Source organism: Leopardus geoffroyi, chromosome E2, assembly GCF_018350155.1.
Source record: "Leopardus geoffroyi isolate Oge1 chromosome E2, O.geoffroyi_Oge1_pat1.0, whole genome shotgun sequence".
NCBI lineage: Eukaryota > Metazoa > Chordata > Mammalia > Carnivora > Felidae > Leopardus > Leopardus geoffroyi.
The window spans coordinates 41797278-41810088 of NC_059335.1; the positions used below are offsets into that span (position 1 = coordinate 41797278).

General features: G+C 45.4%; 1 long non-coding RNA gene across 1 annotated transcript in view; it reads right to left on the reverse strand.

Moving 5' to 3' along the window:
• LOC123579258 overlaps window positions 1–12517 on the reverse strand; it is a 400496-nt gene extending 387979 nt beyond the window's left edge. The window contains exon 1 of the long non-coding RNA XR_006702703.1: window positions 12430–12517. This is a non-coding gene — a long non-coding RNA (uncharacterized LOC123579258). The remainder of the gene's footprint in view (window positions 1–12429) is intronic.
• Window positions 12518–12811: the final 294 nt, after the last annotated feature.

The window sequence follows — 12811 nt, forward strand, 5'->3', positions numbered from 1 at the left end:
AAGGGAGATCAGAACTACTCTGTAGTCACCTGTCACTGTGGGCTTACGGTGACCTAGAAACCTCTATTAAGAACATGCCTGGGGCTGGGGCAGGGGGCGGTCCAGGCAACCTCATCCAGTCCCTGTGTTTTCACAAGTAAAGGAAAATCTTCAGAGAATACTATAAAGCACCAAGTGAGACTGGTTCCATGGAGACTCTGGGGCCTGAGTGGGAAGAACAAGATAGCATTCCCCAAAAGCTCTCAAAGAGCCCCAAACCCAAGGGGGCTCATTTCTATCTGAGATGGACAGCAGCTCCTTGCTCATGGCTATTGAATGCCTTTCCTGCTGCCTGTGTTCTCAACACTGCTCCCCACCAGCAAGGACGAGCAACATCGAGGTATCTCATGCGCCACTGGACTTACACTTTTCCCACAAAAACCGTCTTCTCCAAAACAGACACAAATGCAATTTTGGAAAGGGAAGACAAGCCAGGAGTGATTTCAGGATGTCAAGTGACTCATGTGGCTGTGTAAGTCTCTGGTCCTGTGTCTCTACAGGTTGCAAGGCTTTCTCACCTTCTCTTTGTATTAAAAAAAAAAAAAAAAAAAAAAGTTCAGATTTATAAACAAAGTTCCTGATGATGGCTGCCTAGTTAGTATTCACACTCAACATGCATTATTTGGAGGGTTTTCTATTATTATCTGGCCAGAGACTGTTCAGGAATGTCCTCGTTGAAGAAGCCATGAGCCTCGCCTTCATTCCTGGTACTTACTTCAGTGACTTTCCAGGATCAAAGGGCTCAAACAGAAAACCTTCAACTAAATAGAAATTGACCATCCAAAAAGTTCAAGTTGTGGGCATTCACTTCTATATTTGAATCTGCTGGGAATATATTTTATCAATTCAATACATTGATTCTGCAAATGCTTATTGTGTCCTCATCAGGCACTGTTCCGGGTGCCCCAGAACAAGCAGTGAAGCAAAGGAAGCTTCCTTGTCTGCATAGACTCTGCACTCTGAGAGGGGACACATACAGTGAAGAAGTCAAGGTTCAGAGCTTGCTGGTTTGCAAGCTCTCCCTCCACCACTTCTCCCTGCCTGGTGGCCTGCAGCTCCAAATCCTCAGGGCCATGGGAGTCACCACAGGCTCTGTCTACCCCACGTGAAGCTCTATTTCCGCACGGAGGCAGCCTACCGTCTGCCTTGCTCTGACACGGAGGGGCCAGTAACACAGCTCTGGCATGGTAAAGGGATTTGGTAGTAAAACGGAGATACATGTCATAGACCTGGCCCCAGAAACCAGGTGAAAGCCATGTTTCATGCCCTAACAAAAGTAGCCTCATGAGAGAATTCAAAGAGTTTCGTTTCAAACATACTGTAGTCGAGGGGCGCCTGGGTGGCGCAGTCGGTTAAGCGTCCGACTTCAGCCAGGTCACGATCTCGCGGTCCGTGAGTTCGAGCCCCGCGTCGGGCTCTGGGCTGATGGCTTGGAGCCTGGAGCCTGTTTCCGATTCTGTGTCTCCCTCTCTCTCTGCCCCTCCCCCGTTCATGCTCTGTCTCTCTCTGTCCCAAAAATAAATAAACGTTGAAAAAAAAAAAAATACATAATCAAACATACTGTAGTCGAGGTGCATCTGGACGTGTAGGTCAGGATGCTTGGTGGACTGTGAGACCCCTGGTTCTAAAGGTGAGGGCCCGCCATGGAGATGGCAGGACCAGCCACATGGAGGTCTTCCTTGAAACCCAGAGATGTGATCACCCAAGGAAACGCCGCAGAGAAAGAGAAGAAGAGGACCAAAGACGTTCGGAGGGAATGAACTTTTAAGTTAGTGAAGGAGCAAGGCAGCCAGAGCTCAGGTGTGGTGCACCATCGGAAGCATTCATGAGTACCACAGAGGAGAAAGCTTGGGGGACAGAGGGAAAGTGAAGGGTCCCAGGTTAGGGGGGCTGAAATGGGTTCACGGGGCTTGGCAACTTGGACATTTCTAATGACTTTCAAGAGAGGTTCCAGTGGTGGGATGGGAGTCCCATTCCACAAGAAGAGAGGACAAGGTATTAGGAAGTCGGGGATACAAGCATGCAGGTCAACTTGACAAGTTTGGGGGAAAAGGGGAGGTGTGGTGGCTTGGGAGGAGGTGGGATGACAAAGAGTTTAAGTGGGCTCTCAGGCTGAGACCTTGAACAAGAAAGGAAAGATCTGCTGAGAAGAAGGTCCCACAAAAGGCAGGAACTGCCTGGAAAGGCACGGATGCTCTCTGCTATAAGTGACAAAACGCCCCGCAAAAGTGGCTGAAACAATACAGCCTTATTTTTCACATATAAAGTACAAAGTGTCAGCCACATGTCTCAGGAAGTGATGGAAGTGCTAGAACAAGAAGTATTTTTCATGCAATCAAGATCCAAGTGACACCAAACATACAGTTGGCATGGGAACCAGAAAGCTTGAGGGACCCAATTTTCAAAATTCATTTTACAACTGTATCTGCATTTTGTGTGGGTGTGGATGCTAATTGTGATGCTTAGGCCAATGCAGGCACAAAAACATAGTTCTTAATGAGTTTCCTAATACTTTCTTCACGGAATAATCAGTGCTTGTGTTTTTAGACATTAAATATATTTATGTCAATCATTTTTCCACACAAGTATAACCTATAAATGTTGCTCAGTGACAGCTTCGCTGCTGAGTGGCCCAATTTTCATGGGCAGGGGCAGCAGAAGAACTAAGCTGAAGTCCCACATTCATTCCCATTCTCCCCCTTCCCAGGCAACCGCATCCCTCTGTTGAAGGATCTGATTCCAATATCTGGGGCCAATGGCACTTTGCTTGAAGTGATGGATCACTCTCATTAAATTAGGATTGGTCACCTTCATGTGACTATTTATTTTGCCTTGTGCCTATTGACCGTAGATTTTATTGATTACTAATTTCAGCTAAAATAGGCCTCAAGCATCACAGATTCTGGCTCATTCCACCAATGCTGAGGGAAAGAACTGGAACCAATGAGTGGAAGGCATGGGATGGATACCGACTTTCTAACAGTCAGAATGACCCCAGAATGGGACCAGTGATTTCTGGAGGAAGTGATTCCTCATTACTAGGTCTGTTTAAAAATTTGAGTGTTCTTCTCATTTGCCTAGTACCCTCAGAGCCAAGGCAATGTAAGGACTTGGGAATGATGCTGGCCTCTCATGAAAAGTCTGTATTCCTACTTGGCTTCAAGGAGTCTCCATCACCAGCAACCTTAGTCTACCTGATTCCAACGGACTCGGCAGGCTAGTGTGTGACATCCAAACCCAACATTCTCCGGAGTCTGCACACTAGAATTGAAAAGCCCAGAGCCCTGACTCTCCTGTGGCCCTGCCAACCATTTCTTACTGCCCCCTACCCAACTGAGAACCACTGTCCAGACACTAGACCATGGAGCCACCTCCTTTAAAGCTCCCCTGGTCATTTTGATGAACGTGCAAGTTCAGACCACTCGTTCTCAGGACAAGTAAGAAACTACAGATATCACTGTGGTCCTTAGTGACCTGGGACCTACCCAGGATTTCAGTCGCCTGTCCCAAGGCTCTGCTTTCTTCAACTTCTGGCAGCCATAACTGGTTTGTAATTCTCTCTATGCACCTTGTGTCCAGAGAGGGAGAAATCTGAGAACTTGGCTTTGGGCATGGGAGACCCTGGGACAATGGAGACTTCCAGACTTGCTTTTATGTGAATCCTTGGTATGTGAGGAAATGGGGGAACTCAATAGGGCTCAGTCTGCCTTCCTAGGTCTTCTCTGCCCAGTGAACATAACTGTGTTATCTGGGGCCTTTTGTTTGCTTCCCTTACCGGGAAGTAAACCCCTTACCGGGACCTTCATGGGGAAGGGGTGGCTGTGTGCCTAAGCCTTCCACACACATTCTTCAGTTACCTAATCATAAACCATTTCTGGGTCTGCCCCACACAGGAAACTGAGAGCTATTCAAGGGTTGGCCCATGTTTTTCTGTTTTCTATTTTTCCACTTCTCAGCAGAGTACGTGGCAAAAAGGACATGCTCAAAGAATTACTTATTCATAAGAAATTAATACATAAGGAATATAACTTTCCAGAGGCTGTGTGGGATAGAGGCAGGAGAAGGGAGATTTTTTTTTTCAGTTTCCATGACAAATATGAGAAATAGGGATTTTTCTTTCCATTACACAGATTCATGAACTCAGAGGAAAGGAATTTACCCAAGACAGAGCCAGGCAATGAGACTTCAAGTAGGACTCATAGAATTTTCTCTGGTCTGCCTCCCTCCTTTCCAGGGGCTCTGACTCAAATCCACACTGGCACATTTGAGGCTACATAATGGGTATAACCATGACAATTACATTTTTAATTTTCAGAATCAGTTGTATAACTTTCCAAACTTCATCAAAGAAGCATTCTAAAAATATCTGTTAACTCATGGGCAATCTTATTGTTTCCTGAGATCAAGCCCAGGGTCCCTCAGTTCTCTCTGTCCAGATAACATCAGCCATCTGCTTCTGGGTAACCACCATCGCCCTTTTCCACATAAGAGCATCTCTTGTGAACATTACCAGTATAAGATGTCACTGGCACCATCAACCAGGCCTTGAATAAATTCTGTTGAGGGTGTCTAGCTCCAATGTTGTATAAACCTGGGCCCTTTTCTCCTACCACTCCCACACCTGCCCTTTTGTGCTCAACCTAAACTCACTCCTGGCTCTTCCCAAACCAGATCAGAGAGAACAATACAGAGGAAAGAGTCACAGGCCTAATTGCCCAGGAATAAAGTGTTGAGATATTGAGCATGTCAGATATTTATTAGGAGTGCCCTGCAGATCAAAACCTGGGGAAGGGATGAGAACCGAGGTCAGTAGCAGAGCGAGACATTCAGTCGTACTGCAAACCCAATGGTAGTTTTGACTAACCTTGCAGAAAGCTCTAGAGTTAGAATTGACCCTTCAGCATTGTTTCTAGTGGAGCTAAAATACTTTACACTTCCATATCAACTATTTAATTAGATTGGCCACCTGACAGAGGGGAATCGATCTTAGGTGGGTGGCTTTCTGCACCAAAAGAGGGGACAGATGTCAAGGTTGTCTGCCAACAGTCCTCCAGCACCCAGGGAAGTAAACCCTCATTGAAGGGAACTTCAGAAGCACATGATAGCACCTACCACAGTATAGTAAAGAGCTAGTCTAGCTCCGCCAAGGTGTAGAACCAGCACATGCTTCACACCCAAGTTAGCAACTCAGAGTAACCAACATATGAACTGGCCACATAACGTGGATTCCAAGAAGGGACACTGCCTGCCAACAGCCCCCTCCTAATCACTGTGTGCATGGGTCAACTCCTCCCGTGTCAGGAGCATGTGGGGCACTGCCCCCACTTCCCTGTCCAGCACTTCTAGGTCTCTACTGAGACTAGAGTTTGGTCCTGAATCCTCATCTGCTTTTAGGGGGCCATAATCCCTGGTCAGTCTCTTCCCAGTCCTTACTCAGGAGATTCATTCTGTTTCCATTCTGCCATAAGTGGATGGAACATAGGCAGCCATGCCTCTGCACCCACCTACCATTGATTTCCATCTATTCCCTATATTCACCTTCTCTACTGTGTCAATCCTTGTCAGATAACAAGGACTTCTTGGCCCCAAAGAGAGTTCCCTCCATCACACTGACAAGGAGCTCCTAACTGCCTGTGATAGCAGCAGGGTCAGGCTTCTAGTTCCCACTTCTGGCCATTTCCAATTGCCCACATGGCAGGAGCTCATTTTAAGTAACAAACATCTTCATGACATATGTGACTAAAGATGAGGTTGCAAGAGATTCTGAGGGGGAACTCAGAGACAAGCCTGCAAAGTTAAGAATGAGCTACATTTATAATACCACTCAGGCCAAGGACATTAACTAGGGACTTAGAGAAATGGGGAAAGATGCATAGCCACAAATCTGTCAACGACTGTCACTTCTTAGGCATTCTCCCATTCTGTCCATAAGCATTAACACATATCTACTTTGGGCCACACTCGTACTGGTTTCTGGGGACACAAAGGTCAAGATGCTTGGATGAAAGTCTTATGTATACTTTCCCCCATGTTTCCACTTCACCTCCTAAAGGCTACATTTCCATCCACCTTCCTCACGTAGGGAAATGCCTTAGAGGGAACTCTGGTCCTCCTACCTTCTCACTCCTCCCTTCTTGTGCAAGGAGAATGTCTAATCCAATTGGCCAGCTTAGATTCAATGAGCTGCATTTGCCTAGTGGGCAGGGATACTGTCCCAAAGGCAGGCAACCCTTCTTTCATTTCCCTTTGCCATCCAGGCTCTAGTGCCATACATTCTCCTTCTCCTTCCTACCACTCTGTTGTGAACCCAGCAGGGCAGGACCCCTCTCAGGGGACAGACTCACCATTTTCCTTCTCTCTCTCCTTTACCCCACTCTTAACTTCTATGGTTGATGCAGGCAGGCATATAGTTCTATTTCACAAAGTTGAGAGTTTGGAGTCTACAAGTCATGCTTTTTTTTCTTGGGATTTGTTCAAGTTTTCAGGTCCTCAAGTTTAAACATAGGGTAGCACGTAGGAGATACCACTTGGCCCCAGGTTTAAGCCACAAGCTCCTACATAGTTTACTAGAGTCTCTAGGTTTGATGACTACTGGGTGTTGTACAACCGCTATTGAAGTAGATAAAGGGATCCCCATTCAGCAATCAGTACCTTGTGTATATATTTTTAATGGTCAAATTTTGGGAAGAAGAGTGCAGGGCTTCTTTTGCTCCAAATCCCTAAGAAGACATAGTTTCTATTGTCCTGGAGTTGACTATCTAGTGGTTGAATAAAAAGAAATATTAGAAAAATACAGTAAAAAGATACCTAACCCAGCCTAAGGGAGTCATCAGTAAAGGTTCCTTTCAGAATAGGTGCAGAACAGAGACTTTAGTGATGAATAAAGTAAATAAAGGTCACGGAGCAAAAGCGAATCTAGTTCAGTCAGAAGAAACTGCATTAGCAACTGTTCGGGGGCAGGTCGTGGCAGGTAGCTAGCGCTGGTGTGTGAGAGCTTACGTCCAGTCAGACTGAGCTCATGAGACCCTTGCAGCTTGTGAGGAGAACGTGCATATCTTATCCTCCGATTCATCTCTACATCCCTGAGGACATGCCAAAACATTAAGCCCATCTTGATTGACTCTCACATCTTGGAAAACAGACCAGACTTGAGCTTCCTTCAAAGTTCTGAGCAAGAAATAAATGCCAGTCAAGCCAGGACAATGCAATCCACATACTGGAATGGCTTTGAGCCTCCCCACTTCCAGGAGAAGCTTCTATCTGTCTAACTGGTCTACCTGCATCAGTTTGACCCTCATTACTTTAGCCTTCAAACCAGCCACACTACAAATCCAAATGTAATGCCTCAATAACTCCCCAATGCTTTCAGGAGAAAGTCCAATTTCTTTATTATGATGTCACAGGTTGAATTCTTCAAGAAGACCCTGAGACAAAGGTTAGCATACAGGAATGTATTAAGAAGCAGTCTTGGGATCAATCCATATGGAAGGGAAGGGATGGAAAGGGAGCAAGACTGAAAAGAAGCCTCTAATTCAGCCCTTCATTCAACCCCAAGAGAAGTTCTGAACCCAGAGGACCTTTCAGAGGTGAACCAAGTAGGGCAAAGTGACCAAGCCTTAAAACACACATGTCAACAAGTCTTGGATGCAGACTACCCTGGGGAAAGGGTCATGTCCTCGGACAAGGCAACTCAATCCAAGGCACATTCCTAAAACAAGCTGATAGCTGAGGGCTGTCTTGCCCACAGCATTTGCAGCAACTGGAGGAATAAGGCCATCGGACTTGAAAGGAGATCTAAGTGATACATCACAGCATCCAGTACATATGGCATCCAATGATTTTTATATTCTTTTATGACCTACTATATTAGTTTTCTAGGGCTGCCATAACAAAGCACCACAGACTGGTGTCCTAAACAATAGAAATGTATTTTCTCACAGTTCTGGAGGCTTGAAAGTCTGAGATCAAGGTGCCAGAAGGACTGGTGTCCTTTTTTAGTTTGTAGATGGTCATCTTCTCCCTGTATCCTCACATGGTCTTCCTTGCGTGCCGGCGTCTGTGTCCTACCCTCCTCTTACAAGGACAGGAGTCACATTGGATTTAGGGCCTATCCCAATGACCTTATTTATTATTGTTTTAAGTTTATTTTAGTTTGAGAGAGAGAGAATGTGTGTGGAAGGGGCTGAGAAAGAGAGAGGAAGAGAGAGAGAATCCCAAGTAGGTTCCACGCTGACAGTGCGGGGCTCAAACTCACGAACCATAAGAGCATGATCTGAGCCAAAATCAAGAGTCAGAAGCTCAACTGACTCAGTCACCCAGGTGCCCCCCTAATGACCTTATTTGAACTTCATTATCTCTTCCAAAAACTAATCTTCAAATACAGTCACATTCTGAGATACTGGGAGTTACGACTTTGACATGAATTTTGAGGAGGCGCAATTTGCCTGTAACACCTTATCATTTCCCCACTATCAGCCATTCTCCCCACCATCTCTAGTCAAGTCACATCAAACAGCTGCTTTTTTTTCCCCCTGAATCCTATTCACTTACTTTCAAACAAGTTAAATCCCTAAGAGATACAACATCACATGGATTCAGTGTCTAATGGCCTCAGGGGGAAGGTTGCTTCAGAACTTAGTAGAAACCATGCTGCTGTTCCATGGAAGCAAGTTACCTTTCCCTGGATTGCTTGGACTTTAATTTGCTGCCAGGGGTCGCTTTTCCTGTACATGGAAATACATGTCTTGCCTACATAAAATTCAGTTTTATCTCAGGCATAAACACTTTCATTTTTGAGAAGAGCTACATGCTCCCTCTGGTTTAGAAGACCTTGCTTACAATCAGAAAAAAAAAAAAAAAAAAAAAAAAAAATGGCCTTGGGCCACAGCCTTGGAGACAAAATTGGCATTTTAGAAGTCATGATCCCAGTAGGCCTCCACGAGCTCCAAGATGAAAAAAAAAAATTTTTTTTTTTTTTAAAAAGAGCTACTGGCTGACTCTGGAACATGCCATGCTGGTCTAAACCTCTATGCTTTGCACAGGCTGTGCCTTCTGCCAGAAAAGCTCTCCCTACTTGGCCCCATGGGCACCTTTATATGACCTGTGTCTCCTTCAAGAGTCAGCTAATGTGCTCACCCCTCTCTGAAGCCTTCCTCACAGTGACCTGCCTCATCAGGACCTTATCTCCCTTGCCCCGTGATGAGAGACAGTTGTCTCAGGATCTAGCGGGTGTGTAGCATGATCTGTAAATGTGTGTCGTTTGAGTGTCTGGCTGATAGTTGGTGCGTTGAGTGATTTGGCAAGGATTCTGTAATGACCACGGCTTCTATTTTTCTCAGTAGATCAGACACCAGTGTGGGTGTGGAGGAAGATGGAAGAATGGTCAGAGGGTGCAACGTTGCTGACTCTGAGGCTGGAGGAAGGGGTCCGTGGGCTGAGGAAAGTGGAGAGTCTCTAGAAGCCGGAAAAAGCAGGGAAAAGGGCTACCCACTAGAGCTTCCAGAAATGAATGCAGCCCTCCTGATTTTAGCCCAGTGGGCCTTCTTGCCTCCTGAACTGTAAGATAATAAATGTGTTGTTTTGAGCCACTCACTTTGTAGTAACTTGGTACAGCAGGGGAACACTGGCACACCATTCCAAACAGGCCTTTCCCACCCTTGCCCTCATGCTCTAGACCTACTTCATGTATGCTGGGGAGGGTAATCTAGGTGACCAACACTGGGGAATTTTCCTGACTCAACCACCAGGGCTTCTGAAGACCCAGGAGAGCCCAATATTAATGCATTTGGTGACCTCTGTGAAGGTATGTTCTGTGTGGACACCATGGTAGGAGCTATGTGATTATACGGGGTCAAATCTGCTCCAGCTTGCTCACAGACTACAGGATAGATACGGTGATGCGTGCAGTGACCAAAAGCAGGTTCATAAGAGGGGCAGAAAGTGGGGTTAGCACTAAGGTTCCAGGAGAATGGTCACGGAACATCACAATGGTACCACTCTGCCCCCTCTCCACCCTCAGGTGTGCTCTTACAAAAATTAACAATCAAGGTGACAGTAAATCTTGGAAACACCGGAACACAGATTACAAATGGGAAAAAGCAGGACAGTATTGTCAGAGATGGCACAATCAGGACTCTGAAGGACCCATCAGGCAATAGGGAGCCATGACAGATTCTGGAGAAGAGGATACGGTAAGGGTAGAGTGTGCAGGATGAGCATTGTGGGTGGCACAGACACAAAGCAGAAGGGGAACCTGGGGTGATTATCATGTTCAGCTCCGAAGCCAGATCACTGACTTTTCTTACCATTCCTAACACAATGAGTCTGACAGATCTGAAGTTGTTTTTTTAATTACCATTGACAATATTGTAAACTTCGTTCACTTAATCTCCATTAAAGTCATTGAGGATGATGCATGGACCTTTTAAGCTACTAAAAAAAAAGAAAAAAAAAAAAACCCTGAAAATAGATTCTCAAGACTTCCCTATCCATAGCCCAACAGGCCAGATCAACAAATACTGCTTAACATTAAAGGTGAATAACTAATGCATAAACAGGGAGTAAATTGTACTCCCATTCTCTATTAATTGCCTGACATATTAATGATATTTTAACAAACCATCTGTGACATTCTTGCAGCCCAGCCTCAAAAGGTAGGTGTTGGTATATAAATTAAAGGATAATAATAAATAAAACTGTAACGAATCTCCATCTAGCTTTTCACATTTTTCATGGAATTTTCACATGCCTTATGTCACTGGACTTCATAAGCACTGTGTGGAGTTGGTCTTAATAGACACTTAGAAAGGTTGAAAGCCAGGAGCCAACCCCAGGTGGCAAAGCTCGAAATGCTTTGCTCTTTTCACAGAATCACACTGTTTCTTATGTTTGAACAAATGGCACAACATGTGTGAGAAGAGACGGGACGTGAAGCCGGATGACAGAATATCCAAGCCGAAACACCCAGCAAGGCTAAGGCAGAACAGTGACTTCCCACAAAGCCAAAGCGAGAATGGGCCCCGCCAGACCCGATGACCTTATTCCAGGCCCAGAAGTCCTAAAATGGAAGCTGTCAGCGCAGAACAGGCCTGGATGATTCAGACATACTGGTTGCAGAGAAGTGGCCAGTAGGGAAAGCGGGTTTTGTTTTGTTTTGTTTTGTTTTTTTATATCCAGGGAAATGGCATTTCTCTGTCACTTAAAATAAGTATGTGATTTGAAGGAGGAGGAATCAACAGATTGGGATGAAGCCATATGCCAGGCACTGCACTGGACTCTCAACAATATTCTCTTACTGATTTCTCATAAACACTGGGCCAAGTTGATACAAAAGCCCCATTGTACAGAAAAACAAACTGAGCATTGGATCCAAGAGTATAATACATTTTCCCATGGTCACAGAATGCCCCTATCATTTACAGGTTAAAAACCACTCATTTGTGACATCCAAAATATGATCTGATGTGCCACCTGCCTGCACAGATAGCACACAACGAGGATTAAATCCAAGCCAACCTGTCTCCCAAACACATGTTTCTGTGTCTGTTGAAGAATCCAATTAATAGGGGCTGAATAAACAGGCAAATATAGACATTTCTACCATGCCATGCTATCCTCTTTGTGATGGGATAAAAAGAGAGGAAAAAGGATGTAAATTACAAGATTTTTAAAGCAACCAAGAGGCATAAATGGACAAACTTAGTGAACAACGAGAGTATTCACAAAGAACACTCGCCTGGATCCAGACCGGGAGTGCATCTAGGATGGTTATTCTGAGGAAAGCAACCACACAATTAGAAAGGTGCCTGCGGCACTAACACCCCCTTGAAAACATGGCCCCACGGACACTATACGTCAGGGTCTGATGAAGGAATGTGGTGAGGAACACAGAGGCCACTCACTCTCCCCCATCAATGCACAATCCTGCTTAACAGCACTTTTCTTGTGGGTGACTCTCCCTCCTGGGACAATAGTGACGTTCCAAGGTTGATCCCTCCAATTCTCCAGTTTCCACCACTAATGGCTGGGACTTGAATCCACTGCCAAGACCAGCTTCCAGTAGCCAGCCACGGAGCCAGCGCATCAGGAACCTGAGCATCGGCCACAAACGTGACAAATGTGCCCAGGATGAAGCTTATCAGTCTTTGAGGCACAGAGCTAGCTGACTTGGCCCATATGGGAAGGTGGTGAATCCAATGAGGGCAGAGAGATACTACAGCTGTCATGTGGGTATAGGCCAATGTTTCGTGGAAGATTCAATTCCTGTTTTATCCTCTTCCTCTCCACCCAACCACCGCCATCATCCTGAGGGACGTTAACGTGCAGAGCTGACTCAGCCAACTGCTATCATGGTGTTGTGAAAAGCGGCTGAGAATGGAAAAGACCCCCTACCTTCACGTCCCAGCCTCGAACAATGACTCATTTGTGGCTCCTTCATCAATCTGTTTCTTCCCTCTCTGCCTCAGTCTCTTCCTGTAAAATAAGAATTTCCATGAGATTAAATGGGAAAAGCCATCTAAAGCACTTAGGGTTGTATTTAGTGTAATGTTAGTGACCATTTTTACCTCCCCATCAGCTGCCAGACCCTGGATCTTATGGTCACCAACCAGAAAGTTTCTGGCTTTGAAATCTTAAAAATCTAACATCTGACCACAGCCTAGGTATTCTCAGCTCTTTTAACCATCTACCATCTTTTGTCTGACCTTATCATGGTATCCCACTCTTTGAGTTCTCTATGCCTATCAGCTCCCTGTTCCAGGCTTCTCTTAATCCC